Raw genomic sequence first — 27,277 nt, 5'->3', positions numbered from 1 at the left:
AAGCTATTTTTGTTTACAACTTTATGATTTCATTTTTTTTCAATGGTTGTGTTGTAGCTCAACAAGCCTTCAAATCATAGTTGCTATTGTAAATGTGAACATAATAGACACAAGGTCATAGTGTCTACAGCAGTGTTATTATGTAAGTTGTGTTATTCAGGTACAGATCTTTATTAAAAGCTTGCACTTTGGTTGTTGTGCTGTGGTTCTCCTACAAAGATAGGTTTCCTGGTTCAAAGATTTGATTGCCTGCTCATCTTTACGTATTGTTGGTTGTATGGTGGGAGTAGATGTTCCTGCTGAGGTGATGTCAAGGCCCAAGTATTGGAGGGGGGTGGGATGAGGGAGATGGATACACTTTACAGGGCTCTTGGGTATCTTACAAGTCTATTTACATTTGGTCTATTTTCATAAATTCAGAAATAATAGCAGTTTTTCTTTGGTGATTCTTGAAATTGTACGGATGGGGATAAGAGGGAGAAGGGAGAAGTAATGTTACCACATTCACTGAATCATGCTTGAGCTTTGAGGAATGTGCTGTTTTATAGGATAGGGCACATCCATTTACAAGGATCACCTGTTGCTAGCCTTAACCTCTGCAGGTGTGTGTGTGTGTAACTTCTAAGCAAAGATTTCCATTTTCATGCTTATTCTATAAAATGTTGCATGACACTTTCTGTGTTCTTCACCAGGATTTTGGATTTGCTCAGGACTTCAAATAACATGTTTCTTCTTTAAAGCAGTTGAAATGAAACAGCAACCAGGTGCTACTAAGCACTTTTTAATTGACTATTACACTATTTATGTGCTACTACTTTGCCAGAATATACTAAGACTTCACTGTCTTTCAGACACTCAGTAATGTAAAATGAACAGCATTTCAAACTTGGCTAACAGTGAGCCTCAACAGCACAGCATATGAAATCCACATTTAGCCGACCTCCTTATACTACCACATTAGATGAAAAAATTATACTTCATTACCACAGGTGCAATGATTGGATAGGAATTATATCTACATAAAATATAGTCCAGATAAATTTTCATGAAAGCTTTGAATTTGTAACATTAAGAACAGGAATTCCATCTTGAGAAAATTATAATGGTATTTTGTAATTAACTTTAAAACACTGTTATGTGTTTAGGCTGCTAGCTGTAAATCTGTTTTGCATATCTCGATGCAATTAAGAGAGAGAAGGGGAGTAATCTAATTAAAGGACTCTTTTGCTTTCATAGTAATATAATTTTTCAAAACTCCAGCAATTATATTTAGCATCTATTCTATATTCTGTAAACCTTGGTAATTTTAAATGGTACCATAATTCAAATATGTATGCTTCATAGCTTGAGATATATCCAGAGTTTATTGTTCTAAAAAAAATGAAAAAGGAATTTTATGAAGATGAACAGGATCAGCTTCGTCCTCTTCCCCATGAAGTGGTTTCTTATTCTCAGCATTTTATAGTTTCCTTGGAATGTCCTTCATTTTGTTATTCTGGAACTTGTATTGTTTTATTTCATGCTTTACTATTGATCTATGATCATAAATAAATAAATACTTTCAGCATTTGACTGTACATCTTTATGCATTGTCTATATTTTAGTACTGTTCCTCAAAACTCTGCGTTTAGACTGGGCAGAAGAACTGCTCAGAGCTACAACAACTTCTTAACAGTGTGACCTAATTAGTGCATGAGATGGCTGGGTGGGTATGCAGAGTTTCATTTAGAAATTCTCAGCAGTTGTACAGTTAAACTCTTGAGCTGTCAGACAACCAAGGACAGTGCCACTCCAGCACCACCCCCTCCAGATGGCTTTCCCTTTGTGCAGGAAGCCCTCAAAAAAAGAAAGTAGTAAAAAAAGAAGAAAAACTTTCCCCACATGGGGAAAGAGATATGCCATGAAAATCACATCGTATCTCCACCAGGAGCTCCTCCGCTGATGTAAGGGGGCTGAGCAGGCTCTGGACCCTGATTAAGTTCGGCCCCACCCCCAGGACACCCCCAGAATGCAGGCATTGCTTAGGATGGCATGGGAGTGACAGTGCAAGGCACATCATGACCAAACATTGTAGGGTGGTTGGGTGCCAATGGATTTGCTCCTCTACCAGGGTAAGTGCCCTGGGGAGAACAAATCTACCAGAATAAACTTGCACTGCTTTCAGAGGGGGATTTTCACCCCCTGGATTGGACTGCCTGTCTGGTTTGATGTGAAATAATAAATATTATTTTAAGGCTTAGTATGACCCAGGTAAGTCAACTTCTAAGAAAACCATAAATTTAATGAACCCTGTGCTAATGAGTATAAAGGGTTATAAGTGAGTTTCATTTTGGGGGAATCATTATTTGTAATATTATATACAATGTATAAAGAGAGTTTTGTCTAACCATACCATAGTATAGGAGTGGATTAAGTAAAGTGTAATAAATCTTAAGATGGGTATTTTCATAGACAGGCGCTTGTCAAGCAGAGTCAAGAGCAGCAGACAGTTGGGTCAACAGTTTAATGGAACCAAGCACCAAGTACAGGAAGATAAAACAAAACTGAGTCCAGAATCCAAAGCAGGACGAAAACTGGATTCAGGCACCAGAAACATAAACAGTGGCTTGCAAGTCCATACATGACATTACTACCACAAGATAACTTGACTATTAACCCTTTTTATAGCAGATGTCCCACACACCAGTGCAAACACTTCATGCAGCTTTGTTACTGAAGTCTGGTTCTTGCAAAGACTTCTCATCAAGTTGCTAGCCTGCTGCTGTATCTTCTTCCCTGCAAACGGGCACACAACTTCCTTTGGTGACACTGTTAAGGCTCCAGAGACAAAGTGGGCAAGAGGGCTAGCAGGGCTTCCCCTGGTTTGGTGTCGGGAACCTGGGGAATCTCAGAGCTGGGGCCTGGCTGTGGCTCCCAGCCTGCTTGCTCTGTCAAATCCTCTGGACCTGGTCCTCTGGACTACTGAAGGTCCTGCTTGAGCCTCTGGGCCAGGTCCTGCAGGGGGCTCAGGCTCAAAGCCTGCAGGCATTACCTGAGACTCTGGGACCAAAGCTGTGCTCTCTTGCCTGTCTGAGTCCTCCTCTGAGGGTCCCCAGACATGCTAGACTGGGCCACAACAGATGTTTGGTCAATAGGAATAAACTATCTGGTATAGCTTATGGGTGAACTAAGTTGATAATATCAATAAGGAATCACTTTGGCTGGTATTCATCTTCTGAGTATAAATGAGCTTCTACTTGATTGATTTTTATTTCAATACCATTTTGTTCTCTATGTTTTTGGTGCTTACCTGTCTTCTCTTGGTGTTAGGTTACCATTATTTATCTAGTAATTGTAACATCTTTACAGTTTGAGATTTTTGCTTGGTAAAAGAGTAGATCAACATCCAACTTTACTGATGCATGTGCAAGTTTGTAGTGTCATTTTGGAAGACAATAGCAATATATACAACAAGACCGGAATGGGAACTGGAAGAATAAAAAAACCAAGTTGTATATACCTACGCAAGGCATGTATTATGTAGCAATATCATGCAAATTAGAATCATATATTGCACATGAATAAGAGGTAGTATAAATACTTATCTACTATATCTACAATAATAAAGGAAAAATCAACATGTGTTACAAAACTTTGGCTTTCATCAGCTGAGCTTATTGACTCCTTTATATCAAGTGTTTGTGTTTACATACTACTTAAGTATCATTATACTGGAATACACAGATGAGGATCTTCATTGATCTGTAGGTTGTTGATATATCACATGTTGATTTTTCCTTTATTATTATTACTTTATTAGTATATACAACTTGTTGTTTTGATTCTTCCAATTCCCACTCATGTTTGTAGTGTCTACTTTGTTTTTATTAGATGATTGTTGTAGACTGCCCTATGTGCTTTTGGACCAGAAACATGTTATAGAAATTAATTCATTATTAAATGTGGGCAAAACACTGTGTAATTACCAACTAGTACGAAACACACAATCTATACATATTTTTACTATGATTGTTCATATCAGTGTTAGGTAGAGTCAATGGACCGAACCTTTGCTAGGGACCAGGAACCATTGAGGAGCTCACCATCAATCTGTGCCACAAAGTTTGAATCTGTTGAGCACAGACAGAAAGCAAGTTTCCAGGCATTCTACAAACAGGTAGGATCTACAAGCAATAGATTTCATAGATATATAAAATGAGAAGAAGCACAGGATATAACAGCTTCTATTTAGAGACCCTTCCGTTTTTAAAGTCCTAGTGTAGTTATAGACTTTTTATACAATTTGGAACAATTGGGTGTTAGGAGGGCCTACTTATAGCCTCTTGTCTGTTCACTAGCCAGCTCGGGATACAACTAAATTGGTTACAGAATTAATATATGATAGGCATGTGTTCACCCTTATCTCAGAGGAGCTTTCCATTTACTGAACATCTTTCTCAATACTACAAATGTAAAATACATTATCAATGTATTTCACTACTTATGTTAATCTCTTCCATTAAGACTTGCAGAATGTCACTGTTTTGTATACTATAATTGCAAATAAGCCTTTTATAGCCAAAGCAATTATTAGCTCTTAAAACCACCATTTAGATACTTAAGCTTAATATATTTAATTGAATCTACATACCACATGAGTGTATTCAATTTGAATTCATACACTTGATATAATTACCATTCTTACATCTCCAGTGATTTGTCAGATTTCTGTACATTAAGAAGATCATCCTTAACAATATTGCTGAGCCAAAATGGGAGGAGCATTTCCTGAACCCTTTGACTTTACTTTTCCCTTTTTGGTGACCCCTCACATCCCTTTGCAACTGTTAAAAGAGGGAATATGCCCCTATTTGCTTCCTTACTTAGATCCATCAAAAGACTAGCAAAATTTATTGAGGATGATCCGAGAAGTCCCCAAGTTCTCAACAAGTTCAAGTAAATGGAATGTCAAAGGTGTTTTTGAAAATAGTTGATCAGACAACAACTGAGGAATTTCAAGGCAAGAAGAAAGTTAAACCTTGTGAAACACTGGTGGATTCCGCACAGCACAAATATAATGTCTGTAGGACATTATAGTTCTTTTCCCCAAGACAAGTTGAGCCCTTTATATTCTTCTCAACCAAGGTTTTTCAAAAATTGATGAACCAGCGATCTTTTCCTCCAACCTGGGTTGGGGTTTCCAATAGGCAGGAAACACTTTATCTTCCCCACCCAAACCTCTCACTTTCATTTCAGCCATTCGCGCCCATCATTCTGTGTTCTGCAGGAAATTTTCCATGGAAAATCCCCACGGAGGTTTCCTCTGCTTGTAGCTCATCCGTTTGTATTTTTCTGTCTAGCAATTTCTTGCATGTGTCATTTGTCCTTTTGTTTTGTTTTGTTTCAAGGGGGCTATCTGAGAAGCTTCGACAACATGACTAGAGAAGCTGCAATGTGCACATATTTGTGTTGCTGTAGCTTCACAGACAGCCCCCTTGAAACAAAAAAAAAACAATGACACATGCAAGGGATCACTGGGTTAGACAAACTGTATTCATCTACTTTTGACAGAGAACTAGCAAATGGATGAGCTGCAAGCGGAGGAAACCTCCACAGGGGATCTCCACTGAGAATCTTTTGCAGCACACAAAATGCCAGTTGCCACTGTGAAATTGACAAGAGCGCCGTGCCGAACAAATATCCATTTTGATTGACGCTTGTGTTCTCCCGTGCTGTGAAAACACAAAATCCCCAAACTGATCTTTTTATAATGTCCTAAAGACATCATATTTGTGCTGTGTGGAATCCATAATTCTCATCAAGGTTCTGCATTTCTTACATTTCCTTTGCCATAGATCCTTTCTACTTACAAATGATAAATATTATCAAAAATGTTTTGATTGGATAAGCCAGCAGTTTCTGAAACCAAGTACAAAGTTAAACTTGGTCTGTGTAGTTACCAAAGGAGTTTTCCGCACAGTCCAAATATAACAGGCTGAGGACACTATTTATCCTGTTTTGGGGAAGAACTTCACACAAGGCACTTCCATAAAACGGGTTCAGCACGTTATATTTCCCTCAACCTGGGTTTTACAAAAATCACTACACTAGCGATCTTTTTGGAGAAACCAAAGCAGCCACAGCAATCCAGACTGTTTTGCAATCGCTTCCTGGAGGGGTGAAATCTCCAGTGCAAAGGCAAACCGGGGAAACCGGATTAATTAATAATGTGTTACACCAAAGAGTGAACCACCAAAGAGTGAACATAGGTTTGTGCTTCAGAAATCATGAGCATTTTTCCTCAGTACCCTACTTTGACATGCAAACAGACTAACTTTTTAAGGATTCTTGACATCTCTCTGCCTGATTTTTATCACATCTCAGCAGCTGTTGAAAATTAATATATTTCTCTCATTGTTCATGAATGCTATCATTAGGAGCCTCTTTTGCATGTCAGGAACCCTTTCCCCCTCATTATATTCTTATCCATTACTATTTCTATGCCTTGTCTTCAGCACCAATGTACTGTATAAATTGTCGTCTTAATCAGTCTTCATTCGCATGAGCCACGTGCTCAGGTTGCACTTCGACTTGAATGTTTTGAAATATGTAATTATACAACTGGTGATTGGGGGGGTGGTAATGATTATTCTATCGATATTCCAAGAGTAGAACGTCTGTTGGGCACATATTCATTCATTCATTCCATTTGTTTGTTTGTTTGTTTGTTTGTTTATTCGACCCTATCCCAGTAGGGCTCATGCCACATTCATCAGATCCTTGTATTTGCAGGTCTCTCATTTCCTAGCAGACTTCCATACTATTGAATTGTTAGATATATATTATCTGCTTCTGTTATTAGAAGTCTGAATATCCCCACATCATTCCAGGAGTGCTTCTCTTTCTCTCTCTCTTTTGGTACCATACGTTTTATAAGGTGTTTGGTTTCCGGCTTTCTTTTTACAACCTGTACAAATTATTTCAGTGACATACCACTGTAAATGGTTCATTCTGTGCAGGAAGGGCTTAATGGCCTCCTTTAAATCCTTTCTCCCCTTTATTTGGGTTTTTAGATTTCTGAATGGAAGGATTATTGTTCCTCCTAACTACAAGTTAATCAGGTTCCATTATCAACGCAGTGGCTTAATTTTCTACACTGTGGATTCAACAGTTTATGACAAGTAAAACTGGTTGAGAGTGTTAGTGAGGGGAAAAAAACAGCACAGAATAAGGAGGGGAGAAAAAGCCATTAAAAGCAAAGGGTAAAACTGTGGAAAGAAAGGGAATATAGAAATAGATTTATTTTCAGACCAGAATAATGTTAGTTGAGCTGAAAGCAAAATCTAACTTAGACACAATGCATTGTATTTTCTTTATACTGTGGAATGACAAATCTCTGCAAACTAACAATTCTGTCTTTCCCCCTCCTGTAGCTTGTCGAGAGCAAGCAAAAGCAAAGGTTACTGCCATACCTTGTGTGAGGAAAGTACAATGGCAGTGCCCTCTCTTTGTAAAGAATCTCAGTGTCCTCAGTGAGAGGCTGCATTTATAGAATCTTAGGCTGATACCGCATGGGCCAAAAACAGCAGTGTGAAAATGGTGTGAAAGTGGTGTAAAAGGGTTTAAAATGGTGTGAAAGGGTTTATACTGTTTTCACACCATTTTCACACCGCTGTTTTTGGCCCATGCGGAATCAGACATAAAATCATAAGTTGGTAGAGTCCCCAAGGGCCACTAAGTTCAACCCCCTGCAATGCAGGAATACAGAATCAAAGCATCCCTGACAGATGGTCATCCAGTCTCTCTTTAAAAACTTCCAAAGAAGGAGACTCCACCACACTCCAAGATAGTGCATTCCACTGTCGAACAGCCCTGATTGTAAGGAAGCTTTCCCTGATGTTTAGGTGGAATCTCTTTTCTTTCACCTTGAACCCATTACTCCTGGTCCTAGTCTCTGGAGCAGGAGAAAACAAGCTTTTTCCTTCACCAACATGGCATCCCTTCAAATATCTAAAAATGGCTATCATGTCACCTCTTAACCTTCTCTTCACCAAACTAAACATACCTTAAATTACTCCTCATGCAAATAGTTCCCCTGCCTATTTGTAGCTAGGTTATTCCAACTGAGCTCCAGGACCAGAAATGCCTGGAGGAAATGCCTGGAGGGTTGTAATTGAAGTGGAGGATGGACAGCAGTGGCGGAGCTACAAAGGGACAGGGGGTGCGCCATGCACCAGGCGTACACTTGGGGCAGAAAATCACCCCAGGCCCTGCCCCCGCCCCCCCCGGTGCCCCCTCACCAGAGGTGTAGCTGGGCCAAACTGCGCCAAGTGCGCATTCTAATTTTCTGCTCCCCATGCCTCCCCCGTGCCCCCTCTTCCCCGTGCCCCCTCTTCCCACACTTACCTTAGTTCCTTTCCTTTTCCAGAACTTTTTCAGGCTGCAAAAGGCTGTTCTCAGTAAAAACGGCCTGATGGGAACTATACTTCCCAGGAGACCTTGTGAGCCCAAGGTCTCCTGGGAACTGTAGTTCCCATCAGGCCGTTTTTAAGCCTGAATTGTGAATAGACCTTTTTTTCAGCCTGAAAAAGTTCTAGGAAAAGGAAAGGAACTAAAGTTAGTGGTGGAAGGGGGGGCGCCATGGGGGGGCCATGGGGGGCCAGAAAATATAGACTGCGCACTGGGTGCAGTTTGGCCCAGCTATGCCTCTGATGGACAGGCATGGAAAAGGTTATACTATAGTCATACTATATGACTACTGATTCATCACCAGAAATATTCCCACACATTTACATGAATATGGCAGATACAGACTTGGAAACAAGACTGGACCCCTAACCATGATTATTTGAAACTAGCAGTGCAGTACTAAACAGAGTTGCACCCTTCTGAAATTAACAGACCTAGAAGGTACATCCCTGCCCAATTTAGTACTTATGTTGGAGATCACAAATGAATGTCAGGGTTGCTATGCAGAGAAAGACAAAGGCAAACCACCTCTGTTGAATCTTGCCTTGACTATCCCATAAGGTGTTGCTATAGCATGGCTGTGACTTGATAGCACTTTATGCACGCACGCACGCACGCACGCACGCACACACACCCCCCCCCCCTGTGATTAGGATTGCATTGAAAAGGCCTTTGAAAGTACCAGAACTTCTTAATAAATTTATTTAGGATATGGCTGTTCATCTCCAATCCAGAAGGAGATTTCATTGACTGGTCCTTAAGTTAGCAGAGTCATTCCAGCATAATGGATCTGAGCACTGTAACCCTGGTGTTTCTTCCCTGTTCATTTGTCCCAATTCCATGAGCTGTTTTGTTGCTGTTTTCTGAGCTTCCTCCTGTTGGCCACTAAAACTGAAATCATGTGGGAATCATGCAGGGACATAAAAAACCCTGCAAAGAAGACACTTTGATTGAATTACATCTTGAAACTGAAGATAAATCTTTTTTTCTTATACCCAAGTGCCCAATGTCAACTCTACACTTTGTTCATCTTCCAAATGGATATATCCCCGAAGTCTAAAATCTGTTTTTCATTTCAGGTAAATAAATTCCCACTTCCTGACTTTGTGCTTCCTGAGAGCATAACACATTTTTCTTGATCAAGGCAGAGTACTTTTTTAAACAACCAAATATTACCTGGTTAGTTTTCCTGCTCAGAATGATATGTGTACCTCAAGATTTGGGATTTCTTCTGTGTATATATATATATAAAATAACATATATCCAAAGGCAAGAGCTATAAATGTTACGAAAAAATGCAACCTTTGTAGATTTTGATTTCTGATGGGAGTCAGATCTTAAGCTTTTATTTTTTACTTATGGCCAGAAGCCTTCAACAATATAAAATCCACTTCACAGCAAGAACGCCAAATAACAGTGATCTGGAAAGAATGCAAGAATAATAATTTATCCTTAATTTCTTTCAATCTGGTTGTTCTAGAAAGAAGTGAAATATTCTCAAAAGGGAAACTTTAGCCCATTTTACATTAAATTGTTTTCCACAACTAGCTGTTCATTTGGGGGGAAAAACAATATTAAATTAGAGATTCAAAATTCCTTTTAGTTCACAAATTGGAAGTAGCTGAAAAGAAGTCAAATTGATCAGCTAGGGAAAACAGTGTTGTTTTCCATACTCTTGATCCTCCTTCATTCTGCAGGTCAACTCAAAGGTATTAAAGCTCGACAGCCAGAAATCTACTATCTCACTGTGAAAATCACCAAGTAATGATTCATCATCTGGTATATATACACATAAGAAGCAGCCATTAGGACATCTAACCCTGTACTCCCTGACCAGCAGACACTCTCAAGCTACGGATGCTCTAACTGAAGGTCCTGATCATTGAACTGGGGTCTTCTGCATGCAAAGCATTTTTTCTAATAATGAGATGGAATAAGCTTTGTAAAGTGAAGTCAAGCAGCTGATTTCTGAGTCAAAGTTGATAAGATGAAAACATTTCTATAATGGGCTTCTGAAAGATAGGACTATTAAATTGGGTATGCATCTGCAGCCATAAACTGAAATCAGAGCAAAGATCTAGCCATACTGACCTCCACATCTTTTAGACTGACTGGGAAGCATTATTTCTGAGGAGACTGCTGCTGCATGCTACAGTCCTGAATCCTTTGTGTTTCACACTTAGTAATAACCCAGTGTGTCAAAATGAGTATTTTAGAGGAATTGGTACGCAAGGCCTGACAAGGATCTACAGCCTCCTCAAACTCTTCCTCTAACTCTCCAAGCCTCCACCATTTTTTGTGGACATTATACTACAAGACAATCACCCCTTATCTAACAACTACCTGTCCCAGATGCAGAGCACCATCTACCTAATATCTAAGATGGCTCCCATATTGTCCCTTCAGTACCTCTTTCTTCTCATCCCATATTGTCTCAGTTTTTATCGTTCCTTCAGTACATTCATATCTTTCTTCCTGCCCAACATACATCACCAATGCATTCCTGCTCATTAGTATAACACTGCAAAAAAGCATATCTATGTAATCATGAAAAGCAAGGTCTGAGGGAAAACTATTGAAGGACCATCGATCATAATTTAGTGGAACCACAGATGAGGAACAGCAAAGGATGCTCTGTTTACTTATAACCTAAATTGTCAATCATGTTCAGAGATAATTTTATCCAGTGCCACAAATCCTAAACATGTCAATGCATATTCTGTAATAGGAAGTAGGCATCTGTTTGGATGATGGGTAAGTATACAGTCTGGAGATTATAGGACTATGAAGGGTGTGAGGAAATGCTAGTTGACAGACTGGGAAAGTCTGTGCAACTGAGATGCACAAAAAGGCTCCCAATTTAGGAGAAAAAAACTATTTCCAATTCAGAAGAAAGTTTAGACCAGGAATAACAGTATCACTGCCAGGTGATAAAACACATTTGAGTTAAGGCAGGCATATCAATATTTTAAATATGTTAAAAAAATTGATTTCTTGGTTATTCTGCAGGTTTACTGTATGCTGTGTTCAACTTCTTAATTCCAGTTTCACTAATTTATCTGTGGACATCCATTATGACATAGTGATTACAGTTTCAGACTAGAATCAGAAATATCTGAATTAAATTTTCTACTCCACCACAGATGATCTTTAGCCTAGTCATAGTCACTTCAGCCCCAGTCTGCATAGGTACCATGGGGTTGCCTTTTCTGGCAGTCAAAACAGACATCTCAGGTAAACTGGAATTTCAGAACTGGTGGTGTTATTCAGATAAGGATAATTTTAGAAGCATGATAGTTGAGATCACGTTTGCACGTTGTGTTCCCTCTGATTTGTTGTGAAAATCTCTGAGCTTCTGGTTGAATTATATAAGCCTTTGAGCTTCACATAACCCTTTTTATGACAAGTGATAAAAAACATGCTAAACTTTCTGGCATGGTACCTAATGGTTGTTACAGTATAGTTTCCTGACTGGGTCCTTTGTCTGTAGATAACAACTAGTTTGTAAGTTATACCTCAAACTCACTGTGTTCATAGAGCAGTGATAGCGAACCTTTACGAGACCGTGCCCAAATTGCAACCCAAAGTCTACTTATTTATCGCAAAGTGCCAACATGGCAATTTAACCTGAATACTGAGGTTTTAGTTTAGAAAAAATGGTTGGCTCCGAGGCGTGCATTATTCGGGAGTAAGCTTGGTGGTAATCGGTGGCTTTGCTTTGAAGCAACCCTGCAACTCTTCCAACGGGTGAATCACAACCCCAGGAGGGTTTACTCAGAAGCAAGTCCCATTGCCAGCAACTGAGCTTACTCCCAGGTAAAGGATTGCGCTTTAGTTCTTCGCATGAAAATCAGTGGAGTTTAACAGGGTTACCTACACTGCTTCCCAAAAACTAGATCTTAGGTTTAATGCTAATAATCGAGCCCAGCGGCCCAGGCCAGCCTGTGGGCGGGGGGATTCTGTTTGTGCGTGCCCACAGAGAGGGCCCTGAGTGCCACCTCTGGCAGCCATGCCATAGGTTCGCCACCATTATTTATTAATGTCAATGCAGGCAGTTTAACCCCAGCGTCCCCTAGGCTTACCACCAGATGTGCATTATCTAGTGCTCATATTGTGACTGGGTTGGTAGTCAGAAGCCTTACGTGAGAATGATGAGGGACCATATACTTGTTGCTAATGACTGGTATCTTTTGTAAGTGCTCAAACTGTTGTTATAGGTGTGTGGAATGTTGCATGAAATTAAATTGCCACACTATGGCTGCTGCTCTGATAGTAGGAAATATCAGTGAGTCTATGTAGTATGTAGATGGCACACTGCTGCTCAAATATAAAGTGCTGCAATCTGAAATTACATATTTAAACAGATCTAGAACAATCCTAAGCAGGCCAGTTCCATGGGGTTTACTACCTGCCTCCAGTGGCGTATCTGCCTAGAGACAAGGGGGGGTCAATTGTCCCCAGGCGCCCCCTTGTGGGGGGCGCCAAAATTGCAGGTCCATGTGTGTGTTTTTTCTAATTTTTAGTGTTTTTCAGATTTTTGCCTGCAGGGGGTGCTGTTTTAGGCTAGCAGCACCAAAATTTCAGAGATTTGTTGGGAGACTCTCCTAATGGTACCACCCAAGTTTGGTGAGGTTTTGGTTCAAGGGATCCAAAGTTATGGACTCCCAAAAGGAATGCCCCCATCCCCATTGTTTCCAATGGGAGCTAATAGGAGATGGGAGCTACACCTTTGAGGGTCCATAACTTTGGAACCCCTGGACCAAACTTCACTAAATGTAGGTGGTATCATCAGAGGATGATTGAAGGTTTGGAGCACCTTCCTTATGAGGAGAGGCTGCAATGTTTGTGACTCTTTAGTTTGGAGAGGAGATGTCTGAGAGAAGAAAATGTTGACAGAGAGAAATTTTTCTCTCTTTCTCACAATTCTAAGACCAGGGGGCATACATTGAAAATGCTGGGGGGAAGAATTAGGACTAATAAAAGGAAACATTTCTTCATGCAATGCGTGATTGGTGTTTGGAATATGTTGCCACAGGAGGTGATGATGTTCTCTAACCTGGATAGCTTTACAAAGGACTTGGACAGATTTATGGAGGAGAAGTCGATTTTTGGCTACCAATCTTGATCCTCTTTGATCTGAGATTGTAAATGCCTTAGCAGACCAAGTGCTCAAGAGCAGCAGCAGCAGAGGGCCATTGCTTTCACATCCTGCATATGAGCTCCCAAAGGCACCTGGTGGGCCACTGCGAGTAGCAGAGTGCTGGACTAGATGGACTCTGGTCTAATCCAGCAGGCTCTTTCTTATGTTCTTATGTTGTTTGGTAAATGTTTTGCAGGGGGTGATTTGTGAGAGATTTACATGCTTAATCCCCACTTGCATTGGCTTGGAGCTGTTTTTCAGGCTAACAACCTACCTCATAGGGTTGGTGTGAGGACAAAATTAGGAAAGAGTTGGTGGGGAGAGAGCCATGTATGTTTTGCTGGGGATGGAAGCTGGTGCATTGTGAGCTGGTGCATTGTTTGGTCATGGTGTGGGAGGGTGGCTACCCATATGGGGGAAGCCGCCAAACTCAGTTTTGTCCCAAAGACTCCAACTTGCCTAGATACACCTCTGCCTGACTCCATGTAGGGCCTGGAGATTTCCCAGAATTACAACTGATCTATAGACCCCAGAACGCAGTTCCTCTGGAGAAAACGACTGCTTTGGAGGGTAGAGACTATGACGTTATACCCCACTGACGTCACTCCCAGGTTCCATTGTCCAAGTCTCCAGGAATTTATCAATGTGGAGTTGGCAAGCTTCCTAGTTCTCTGGAAATTTTTAATAGGATAGGCATTAAAAGATAAATGCCTCTGTATATTTACACCTCAAGTTGAACTCTAGTATGGGTTAGAACCTCTCTCTGTGCTACGTGGGAACCATCTGCTAACCACTAGGCTTTGCCCCCTTTCCTGAAAAATGAGCAGGTGCTACACTGAGAAATCGTGGTCAGAAAAACCACAAGTACCGTGTTAAAGATCTACATAGCACTTCCAAGCCACTGGGTTGTCACTGGCTTAGAGTATAAGCTCCAGAAATATCTGCTTGCCATGAAACACACTGGTTAACATTGAACCAATCACTTTCACTGCTTAACCTTCCTCACAAGGTTGTTGTTAAGATAAAACCAAACAGAAAAGATCCAGCCTGTGCCCTGAGCTATTTGGGAAAAAGGCAGGATAAGAATGTGTTGAGCTTCATACTCCTGTAGACTGATATGAATACTATAATGTGCAGATTCGTCCCCAGACTTTTTCCAAAATGTGCAAAGATACAGCAAAGTAGAAAAAGTATTTCTCATGAAAGATGAGGCATTGTAATGTGCATGAATAAATGTACATACTCATTTTTAAATCAATGCATAGATTTCATCAAAGGTTCTATAAGAAAAATGCAAATAAAATTGGTGGAAAACATTTCTCCAAGGGATCATGCAAACACTGAATATGCTTACACTGCAGCCTTTTTTCCCTTTAAGACGTAACTTTTGATAAATGAATGCATATAACATTCGAATAGTAATTTGGAATTAATATTATTCTTAACTTATAAAACCATTTTGGAAAAAAAAGAATGCATTGAACTTGTGCAAATGTACTCAGAATGCATGAAATTTCTACTTAGTCTGTAAAATTCGGAAGAGACAGATAATAACCATTTGCTGGAATTGTAATTACTGTCACCATTTGTAAAGCATTTATGTAAAGTACTGAACTATTGACTAACCATGTGCAAATTCTCTGCATCTTGTTAAATATCAAATCATCAATTTAAAATTCCCCACACAGTGCTGATAAAAGAAGCTAACTTTGCACAGTGCTGTATTCTTTCTATATGTTTCTGTTATTTTTTCATATATGATGGTTGTAGTCCAGGGATATACCCATTGCATCTGTCAGGTAGGTTAAGCTGTGAAAGAGAACCAGTGTCATGTAGACATGAAAGCAGCAGATGAAGACCGGGCAGGCCCAGTTTTTGAACCCTCCTCAGCTATTGAAGCTTGCTGGTGACCTTGGGCAAGTCACTTTTTTTTTTTAGTCTAATGTACCTCACAGGATTGTTACAACGAAAAATGGGAACTATGTACCCTGAGCTCACTAGAGGAATGGCAGGATTTAAAATATAAGAACATAAGAACTTAAGGACAAGCCAGCTGGATCAGACCAGAGTCCATCTAGTCCAGCTCTCTGCTACTCGCAGTGGCCCACCAGGTGCCATTGGGAGCTCACATGCAGGATGTGAAAGCAATGGCCTTCTGCAGCTGTTGCTCCTGAGCACCTGGACTATTAAGGCATTTGCAATCTCAGGTCAAAGAGGATCAAGATTGGTAGCCATAAATCGACTTCTCCTCCATAAATCTGTCCAAGCCCCTTTTAAAGCTATCCAGGTTAGTGGCCATCACCACCTCCTGTGGCAGCATATTCCAAACACCAGTCACACGTTGCGTGAAGAAGTGTTTCCTTTTATTAGTCCTAATTCTTCCCCCCAGCATTTTCAATGTATGCCCCCTGGTTCTAGTATTGTGAGAAAGAGAGAAAAATTTCTCTCTGTCAACATTTTCTACCCCATGCATAATTTTATAGACTTCAATCATATACACACAAAATATAATGTGTGTATATAGGGAATAGTCTTCTTTATTGTCCTATTGTAGATGCACATGGATCTGAACACTGGTCTTCCTATATCACATTTGAACTGTCATAGGCAACAGGGCAAAAAAAAGCCCATTTTAGACAAAAAATAGTTTCTCAAAGTATTTTTTAACATTAATTCTGAGTAGGCTGTCAGGCCTCCTGCTATGGTAGGAGATCCCCTTGTTGCCTGTTACCACTCCAAGCAGCAGCAGAGAAAAAATTAAATTGCCAGCATCATATGCATCATGACATCAATTCAAGGGAAAGCGAAGTGATGTCATGTCACTCTAGGAATAGTAAACTCTATGGTGATTCCTGGAGCAACTTGATGTCATTCCTAGCTTTTCCTGGAGGTGAAATCATGGTTCATACATCAGTGCCCACACATGTCCTCATCTCCCCAGCTCCTGCCAGTTGCCAGGTTTGCCATCCCTACTTTAGTGGCATGAAACCTATAGCTGAACCACTCCTCTAAGACATTCAGGGCAATTCAGGAGGAGCTTATGCTACAATTTCTTCCCACCCCAATATAAAAAGAGTTTGCAGTGTCATGTAGAAACACCACAATATTTGATTTCTTACATGGCTCAACATTTCTTCAGACTGTGAGGAGAATTAGTAGAGTTGTTAGTCCCAAAATACTGAGGTAATATAGAAACCTTTGAAGTCATTACTATATTTATTGTTGGAAAGCCCAGTCTGGAAGCAATAATTTTCAGAAACCTGTCCCCAGACTCGAGTGGTATCTCACCCCAAGGCCTCTCAGCTGCCTGGCTAGAGGGATGTTGAAGGGTAAACATATTTTCTCACTTATACATTTAGGATGCCAGGCTTTCTGCTATGCTGGGAGGCAACCCACCAGCAGTCTGTTGCCCACCATCACTTCTAGTAGCAGTGGGAGTAGTTTTTCCCCCCCAGAAATAACAATAATAACAGTAATGTATGGTTGCTCTAGGAGTTTCTGGAAACTTTTTGGTTTTACACCCTCCCTACTCACCCCCCCCCCCCCATGCATTTCCCCACCTCTAACAATTCTCCCAGTTCCAGGCTCAGCGTGGCCTCCCTATATACATCCTTAATTTCTAATACTTAAAAATATGAAGACTATTACAAATTGAATTATGAAGGAGGACAGCTTCCCTTCTTATGATGTTATCCTGATACAGAAATGTTCATCATTATGTTAAATTGGAGGTGGGGTGGGGGTGGGGGATGAGGACAAGTCCTGAGTTCTGCAGGGATTGCAATACCCCTTTCTCTTGGGAACCAATACCTCTTAATCTAGACAATTGAACAAGACAATAAGTATCAGGAGTTGTGTAGGTTGTGCTCCAAACACAATACGGTTTTTAAGCAAAAAAACCTTTCCTCATGGAAATGAATCAAAGCCTTGTAAAAACTAAAATGGTTTGCTCAGGGACAGTCTTAAAGAGAGACTTACATCTGACTGTGGTGATTCCAGATAAGGTTTTGTCACTTTTCTTTCTGTGTATCTTTTGTGCATATCTCTACTTTGCTCTTAAGCAACAAACCCACTAGCCCTGCATCCAGTTCTCAGGGGCAACTTGAGCAACCTCATCCCTAGAAGGCTAAATTTCAGCTAATTCTAGCTAGGAAGTCCCAAGCTCTTCCCCTCCAATATTACCCTACAAAATATACACCAAGAAAAGGTAATAATTCTTAATGGTTACAGTTCCAGTGACATCTAGGAGGACAACTGGCCACTGTTGCTTCATTGCTCAGAGGTAACAGCAATAGTAAGGATCAACATGGCAGGACTGCCAAGAAGGAAGAGCTATGAGGATAAAATGTGGGTTATGGTAACTCTGTAAGCTAGGTGGATTGTGATTTGCTTTGATATGAATGATTAGGTAGATCTGGGTGGTGTCGATGAGGTAAGGAAATCTTTTTCTGGTTTCCATAGGTTCTCAGCTGCCCTGCTGATACAGTAGTAGAGCAAAGACCATCCACATCATAGATATATTTCTATCTTGGAAAAAATCAGGAAAGTAATTAGTGAAAGAACAGGAAGATTCTGGATTGCTACTGCCATAATGTGGATCTATGTGTGCCAGTGCACCACAATTAACTGGTGTGAATTCACCCATGGAGAGTGGCAATTAATCTATGCAAACACAGTTTGTGTACTGTTGAATTTCATGAATATATCAAATAGCAGTCAAAGCAGTTAATGAAACCTTCCAGGATCTCCACTCTTCTGCACCAGCAAAGGGGTGGGCGTGGGGAGAATAGCCCAATGCTGTTCACAGCTCATCTTCACCTAGACAAACACAAAGGTTGACAGATAGAAAATCTTGCTAGCCAAACATCCATATTTATGACCTGTGCTGAAACAGGGCTTCCTAAGAAGCGATTCTGTGAACTTTCTGTCAGTGATCTCAAGGAACCAATCAAGTTGGAAGGCAATATATGATTAGCTGGTTCCTTCCTAACTTGAATCATGTGTCTCTGTTCTGCCATCACTATCAGAAGAGCCTTCATTGGTACAAGAAGAGGTGGTTTTTCCCTGTGGTTGTCCATATAGCATGGCTTTTTGAATATGTGGACTTCCCACTCCGGCATTGCCTTTTGAACACTTACAGCTGGGTGCTGAAGGCAGGGTGAAAATGAGAAGTTGACCCATTTCAGTCTGGTTTCAGATCTGGGTTTGGTACCAAGATGGCTATAGTTGCACTGGAAAAAAATCTTCATTTAAAGTTGGACAGGTGACCATCTTTCCTGTTGATAATGTTGCATCTCTCAGCAGCCTTTGATAAGGTTGACCCCTTCATTCTTATCCACTGGTTCAAATACAGGCCTAGCCCTTCAGTGGTCTCACTCTTTTCTTTCTGACCAAAGACAAAGAATCTCCAATGAAAGTGCATAACCAACTTGGTGGAATTTGTCTTATGGGGTGGCTGAGGGTTCTATTATCTCATCCATGCTAACGTGTGTGTGAGTGAGTGAGTGAGTGAGTGAGTGAGTGAGTGAGTGAGTGAGTGAGTGAGTGAGTGAGTGAGTGAGTGAGTGAGTGAGTGAGTGAGTGAGTGAGTGAGTGAGTGAGTGAGTGAGTGAGTGAGTGAGTGAGTGAGTGAGTGAGTGAGTGAGTGAAAGCCCTATCATTAACAGCCTTGCTGAGGTCTTGCAAATGGAGGGCCATGGCTTCCTTTATTGAGTCAATCCATCTCATGTTGTGTCTTCCTCTTTTCCTTCTGCCGTCAACATTTCCTAGCATTATTGTCTTTTCCTGTGACTCTTGTCTTCTCATAATGTGACCAAAATATGATAGCCTCAGTCAATTTAGCTTCTATGGAAAATTCAGGCTTCATATGATTTAAAATCCACTTATTTGTCTTTTTGGCAGTCTATGATATTCCTAAAACTCTCCTCCAATGTCACATTTCAAAGGAATCAACTTTATTCCTGCCAACTTTCCTCATTATCCAACTTTCACATCCATACATAGTAATAACGAACACTATGGCATGAATAAACTTGATCTTGGTTTGTTTGTTTGTTTGTTTGTTTGTTTGTTTGTTACATTTTTACCCCGCCAAACCTCCTAGAAGACTCAGGGCGACTTACTATAAAAGCATATAAAACAATGTATTATAGAAGAAGAAGAAGAGTTTGGATTTATATCCCCCCTTTCTCCCCTGTAGGAGACTCAAGGGGGCTGACAATCTCCTTGCCCTTCCCCCCTCACAACAAACACCCTGTGAGGTAGGTGGGGCTGAGAGAGCTCCAAGAAGCTGTGACTAGCCCAAGGTCACCCAGCTGCCGTGTGTGGAAGTGTACAGGCTAATCTGAATTCCCCAGATAAGCCTCCACAACTCAGACGGCAGAGTGGAGAATCAAACCCGGTTCCTCCAGATTAGATACATGAGCTCTTAACCTCCTACGCCACTGCTGCTCCAAAATATATACATTAAAAAATGTTGAGAACAATTACAATAATTAGCATGAGAACCTATGTGGGGACATAAAAACACATGTGTGAATCACATCCTGATGAGGACATGAATGACACTACCAAAGGGGATGCCCAGCTGGCCGGGCAGAAAAGGCCCGGCAGAACAGCTCTGTTTTATAGCCCCTGCAAAATTTAGACAGACGCTACAGTGCCCAGTTATCATCAAGAAGAGCGTTCCACCAAGCTGGGGCCAGGGCCATAAAAGCCCTGGTCTGTGTCATTGCCAGCTGAACATCCCTGGCGTGCAGACCAGAGGGATCTTCAAGGGCAATAAGGGGAGAGGTGGTCTCACAGATATGCAGGCCAAGACCACTAATGGCCTTAAAGATTAACACCAAAACTTTGAAGACAATCCGGGGATTCACATGGGTGGAAGTTGATCATGCTGGTCCCAACCACAGAATCAGAACCCAACTGGGGCAGACTTCTGATTTTGTTGGAAAGATCTACATGACCATATGGTTGGATAACTTAAATGTCACTTCTGCTACATGGAAAAGCAACTCTCACACAGCAACTGTTCGATTTAACAGTTGCAAACAACAACATTATATTGAGGGTTTCTATCTCAGGATAGGTAATGTAAATAAGGTTTGCAGATGTTCTTAAACGGATTCTTTAATATATGAGACTCTTCTCTTGATTTCATGTACAATGTGCTGTAACAACAGAGGGTGTTATATTGTAAGTATATTAACATTTCCCCATTAAAGTCTGAGAATGCAAGGTCTTCAGTCTTCTGAAGTGTTAAGACATTAGGCACTTAACTTCAGGAGATTTATACTGAAAGGAAATTAGAGAAATTTGTCAGTGTTAATGCTTTTAAATTCTCCTCGTCATCTGTGTGATTGCTAAGTTCTTCAGTAACATTCAGCAAAGGAAAATACTAATGGATGAGCCAGAAAGTCACTCCTACCTGGTTTCTAAAATTACATTTTGACATTAATAATATTATAGACTGATTCATTAGCCTCAAGTAATGCATGCACCATTTAGAAAAAGTGCAGTACAGTTCCTTATTTAGTTTGGCACTTCAATCCTAAAAGTATTTAGTTGAAAGTAAGTACTGATTGTACTGGAATTGGTTGGATTTTTCCCTTAAAAAAACACGTTTAGGATTACAGCCAAAGTTCCCTTGCGTATGATTTTCATTTTTATCTTTTCAAAGAAAAATAAACACTCTCACATTAAATTAATATTAGCGAGCGATATTCTACCAAAGATTATATTTTACTGGAGTTTGTTTTGCCATTAGGATATTTAATGATACAAATTCAGTTACTAATCATAATAAATATATCACATCAAAACAGGCAATAGGTTTTCTTTTGCATAATGATTAATAGCTCATATAGATGCACCAGGCTACATCATTAGAATTTGCAGTCTAGTAATATAATTTAGATTCTACATCAATCATGCTAGAAAGGCTTATATCTTAGTACTCTTGTCTGGGGCTTATGCTGTTGTGATACTGAATCAATGTCTATTTATTAATTTTCTGCCATATTTGGGGGGCAAATGGTAGGTTACAATATATTCTAATCTCTGCAGCTGCCTGAAGAGGATCAGGCACAGATGTTAGCTGCTCCCCGTGGTTGGGTCGCAACTGCTGGTGACCACAACTGTGCCATTAACTGTTGTGTGGTGATACAGGCATCTGGGAAGATGAAGAGAAGGAGGAGGGAACTGGTGTCACAGAGCTGAGGGGGGGGGGGAAAGGAACGAGGAATTGGCCTCCTTGGTAAGTGCTGCTAACCCACCAACAGTTTTCTTGAGCCTGTTCTAGAGCAGAGGAAACATTGCATAACTCAAGAGATTTAGCTGCAGAAGTCCACAACTTGGACCTCCCCCTGCAAAGATGAGAACTTTAAGAAACTGTTGTGATTCCAGCAAAGCAAATAAAACCCCTTTTTTTTAAATCAGATTTTTAAATTCAAATTGAATTTTTAAGGTAATGCTTTTTGAGGAACAATCTATACCGGTACAGTCATTTTCTATTTAAGATATATTATAGTCCAAAGGTTATTTATCATGAAATAAGGGTTATTTTTTTTTACTTAGTAGCATAAGGCTGTCTTTTCATGCAATGTTTAACTTTGGCTTAACATTTGCCCTCTTCCAGTTTTGTGTCATGTCTCTCGTCCTCCAATGATGGGCAAAGGCTCTGCAAGCTCCTTCAAAACTCTCATAGTCCACACAGGGCCTTCCTGGGAAACAGTCACTTTTTATCAGTGACAATAATAATAATAATGTGGGGAAATATAAACTTCAGTTCACCCGATTTGCTTAATCCTGCTAAGCAGTAGAGTAGGAGTGAACACCTTCCGAAGAATTAAAAAAGGATAAAGAATACAACATTAAATACATGACCTGCAAATTTTTGTGGTATGTTTGCCTTTTATCATTGAGCCCTCCTGTGTTGGAGCTGTTTGGTAAGGACTGCAGAGCCTCCAGAAAAATGTTCTTCAACTCTTCAACAATGTTATAAACATTGGAGGCACCCCAGGGAGGGTTGTAATGCTCATCAATGGTTACATCACTCACACAGCTACTGATGGGTGTCCATTTTCCCCAGGTAAAAAATATTATATTTCTCAGAAAATGTCATAACATTGGAATGGAGGTTCAGTCTCAAGGGAAGACAGGAGGGGTACATGACAATCCAGAAACAAATGTTCATTTCTTGTGCAAAAAATAGATTGTACAGAAAAGCTTGCACCAAGTTTAATATTATTGCTCTATGATATCTGAAATTGTATTTTTTTAATATGAAAGATCCAGTGTGGTGTAGTAGTTAAAAGCAGCAGACTCTAATCTGGAGAACCAGGTTTGATTCCCCACTCCTCCTATCAGAACTCTCTCAGCCCCAACCACCTCACAAGGTGCCTGTTGTGGAGCAGGAGGAGGAAAGGGAAGGAAATTGTAAGCCAATTTGAGATACCTTTTGGTAGAGAAAATGGGGTGTAAAAACCAACTGTTGGTACCATAATAATTTGAACTAAGATTTGCTTTATAATTGTGTAGGTTTGTTAGAAGTTAGTGATTCTTGCTAATCCAGAGCTCACCAATCACAAGCACAGCCTCAGTGCCATGTCCAGACTGGCAAGGATCAAAGAAATAAACTCAGAATCTGTGGAGCGGACACCTGCATTACCCTAAAGACTGTATGGGCTGTATAATCAAAAATAAAATGAAGGCAAAAAAATTTGGACAGCAATGAAATCAAGATCAAAATATTCTGTGGTCTTGACAGCATCTGAATTGCTTTCAGTTCCTAAATGTAGCTATGCAATGAAGTTTGCTGTTTACCAGGGTAACGTTTTCAAAGAACACATTTTGGGATTTTTTACACTGCTTATGTTAGCTAGAAGGAGCATTGTTGTATAATTTGTGCTGTTTTATCCATCCCCTCTGTCACTTTAGCACCGGAGCAGTCAGGTTCCCTACCAGCACACAAAAAAGATGTGACTTCTATTTAGCAGTGAGATCCACCTCCAATGTCGTGATCCTTCAATAAAACTTATTTTAGCAAATAGGTTGTATCTTAAAGTTGTATTCTTTCCTGTGTAATCCAGAACTGATGTTACTCTGAGGTCAGTTATCATTTCCCATTGAGAAATATTTGCTCCCCATAAAAGGGGTGACAATTCTTATCCTACCTAGATCTTTTGTTATATTGTAAAGCAAATATCTCTTCCATTTGTCTTCAAGCAACAATTTTGATCATAATAAGACTGAGGATGTCAGATCCTAAGGACGATTTCTGCTGATGGAAGGAGCAGGTAGAACTTTTGCCAGTTTTCCCCTCCTAATCCCCTTTCATAGTGATCTTGTGGAGTTCCTGCATTCAAAAATTAGCATTTGGAGAGGGGTATTTTGGGCTGTAGCAGGACAGAGGTGAAGTTGTATGCCACCAATAGAAATCTTCATAACAACAGAAATGTTTTGTGGGATCTAAGCCAGTGTTTAATGTGCCTTTACCAAACTGTCTGTCTCGTTAGTGTCTCATCAAAATCCCAACCCCCTGTTCAAAATCCATTCTATGTTTGAGGGGGGGGGGGATGAGGGCAGAACAGAGAAAGGTCAACTTTTCCCTAGATAAATATTACTGCTTTGTTATTTAAAACTGCTGTGCTTTTGTAATTCTAAGAAACTTCCTTTAATGAATTGTCAGATATTTACTATCCTTGTTCTGAAGCTCATTTTTCATGGATAAATGAAATGTACAGTGTATTCACTACTGTGTTTTCACTGTTTGTTGCAAAGGAGCCTTTGGACTTCTATTTTATTTCACTATTCATCAATATCATTGTTGCTCCAGCGCTGGGTAGCTAAATTCCAGGATAACACTAGTTTAGCTGCTTCTCTCGTGGAATAAGAACCAGTTTTCCCTATTTTTAGATAATAGAAAAATACTGTGTGGCTACTGAAAAATGGAAAATTATTCTATTTCTGAAGCATCACAACTGCCTTCTCTTTGGAGTTTAAAATAAACAGAAATGTAAGAAGTGTGTAGTTACTAAGAGCATTAATACCTTTCACAAAAAAGTATGGCTCCTCTCAAATGAGCTGTCTGGAACATATAAGAAACTTGATACTGTCAGCCAAAATAAATGGAATGGAAGCAAAGATTGTTCCTTCCAGGCACAGCAGTTATCACCAATAAAGGTTATTAATCTTCATGCTTCAAGGCATAAATGGATCAACAAGTGTAGTCATTTGCTCCCAAAGGAGCACTGGTGGGCCACTGCGAGTAGCAGAGAGCTGGACTAGATAGGCTCTGGTCTGATCCAGCTGCCTTGTCTTATGTTCTTAAGGGTAGCATGTGAGTGGCTCAGGACAGCTATACAATCCACTACCTCTCATCCCAGATGAAACAAGTATCAGTTGCCACTGAGCAAATAACCGAGTGGTAAGATATTAGCAAAAGTTAAAGAAGCTTTCAGTACAAAGCCACTGACTGCAAATAGCAAAGCTAGAGGTAACAATAGTATTAACATTTCCATTTTTCTAGGTGATCAGAAAAAAAGAAATAATGTTTTCACATGTACTTGAAAGAAACTATATGGTTGTGATATGCTATAAAATTCATAAAAATAAAGCACTGTTGACTAATTTAAGTAATTTGTTTTGTCATAGGGAATCTCACCCAAGATCTTTTCAGTGCTATCAATTCTAAACTGAACCTTATTTGGAGAAAGAGTCAGATTTCAGCAAAGCGTTTCATACTTTCATCTTTCATTACTCTTTCAGTAGAGAGATTTTATTTATTTACTCCAGCTTTACTTTGTTTATACTTTGCCTTTCTCCCCAGCAGAGGCTCAGAACAGCCGACATCATTGTTCTGTTTCAACTTAGCATCACCATCCCCCTGTGAGGTAGGTTAGTCTGACAATATGCAACTCTCAAGGTCACCCAGCAAGCCTTCATGGCAGAGCAGAAAATGAAAGCTGGGTCTCCCAAATCTTAATCTGATACTCTACTCACTATACCACATTGGTGCACAGCTCCTTCTTGCCCCACAAAGATAAAAGTAGAACTTGCAGGCATGTGGGCAGAACTCAGACTGAACACTCACATTGAACTAAGGACAGTTCTTGCAGGGAGAAACCTACTGATGTTGGCCCAGCTGCCATGGACCAGAACTTCTGGTCTTACATTCATGGTGCAGAAAGGCACCACGCTGCAGATGCTCCCATGTCAGAAAGGTAAAAAGACAATGTGTGGCCCACGTGTTTGGAATAGCTAGCTACAGTTTCATGTCATCTGAGAATGAGGATAATAAAACTTTGTTGCTAAACTCTTCACTATCAAAGGCCCCTTCCGCACACGCAAAATAATGCGTTTTCAAACCACTTTCACAACTATTTGCAAGTGGATTTTGCCATTCCGCACTGCTTCAAAGATCATTGAAAGCAGTTTGAAAGTGCATTATTCTGCATGTCCGGAATGAGCCAAACATTGTCAGTCCTAGTATGCCAAGGCAACAGGCTGTATTTCAGCTCCCCATGTGGACATGTCTGTCTCCTCCTTTTGTGAATATTTGCTAAAAAATAACAGGTGGGTAAAAACATTTGTGATTTTTTTCTCTCCCAATTAAATGCATTTTAAAAATTTATTTAGTCTGTAATGTATATATGGCTAGGACTTGGAGACCTAGGTTCAATCTCCTAATTAGGTATTAAGCTTACCTCAGGTTAGTTTCCCTTCCTTCTAACCCATCTCACAGGAATGTTGTAAGCATTAAAAAAATGGAGAGGGGAACCATACTTCTTTCCTGAATTCTTTGGAGGATGGGCAGGATAAAATATGACTGACAGAAAGATTGATTGAGAGACTTATTGAGTGGTAAACAGAATGACAGACTTCTTTCGCCACCCAGAGTGATGTACATATAAAACATTACGTTATTGTAGTAAAAGAATTTCTTTAAAAACATTGTTTAGAAACAATGGTTTGATTGCAATAATGGCCTGCAATCTGCACTTTGTGCATCCTGTTAAGAAAGTAATGTTCAACAGAATGCAACTTTCTCACTTCAAAAGAAGCCAAGGACACCCAACTGCTCTTGTTACTTGGTCTTGTGCCCTCCTCTATGCTGTTCTCTTTTGGATATTTATGAATATTTTATAATCATGCCACAGAATTCAAAATGCAGTTATTACCCACCATAGTAGAACCATCAGGAAAGTACTTCTACATTATACTATTGGCAGCCATTTCCCAAGCATAGGCAGATGGTTATCTTGTAAAATAGGTGATAAAGCTAATGTGCATTGAAGCAGGTTATAACTGGAGAACAAGGAACACTTCTATGTCCTTGCCACAGTCCATCAGGGAGGCTAACTGTTGTATCTAAATAAAGAATGGTTTCGACACAGGAAGATTGTCACAAAACTGAAAGGTGGGTGGTGCTCTTAAAGATTGCTTCGAAATCATCATCTCTGCCTTCACCAATTTTGTAATATTATTAAGGAACCTTTTAGAAGATGAGCATCAGAGCATATCTGCAAAGGCAATCAAGCCACAGAAATCAAACCCTTATCCCAGCAGATATTTGAGGGTTAGTCTTACTTCAGCGCTGGTTTTGACATAACTGGTATGTAACCTGATATGTCAAATAAAATATCACCACAGTGGCAGATCTTGCAGAAGAAAAGGATGACATTCCAGCTT

The 27,277-nt window shown here is 40.1% G+C and overlaps 1 protein-coding gene across 2 annotated transcripts in view; it reads left to right on the top strand.

Moving 5' to 3' along the window:
• The window catches only part of LOC125437584 (glypican-5-like), a 495,530-nt gene that overhangs the window by 377,450 nt on the left and 90,803 nt on the right, over positions 1–27,277 (top strand). The window lies entirely within an intron of this gene.

Source organism: Sphaerodactylus townsendi, linkage group LG08 (assembly GCF_021028975.2).
Source record: "Sphaerodactylus townsendi isolate TG3544 linkage group LG08, MPM_Stown_v2.3, whole genome shotgun sequence".
Lineage (NCBI taxonomy): Eukaryota > Metazoa > Chordata > Lepidosauria > Squamata > Sphaerodactylidae > Sphaerodactylus > Sphaerodactylus townsendi.
The sequence above is the reverse complement of the archived record's forward strand: the minus strand, read 5'-3'. Positions and strand labels throughout refer to the sequence as shown.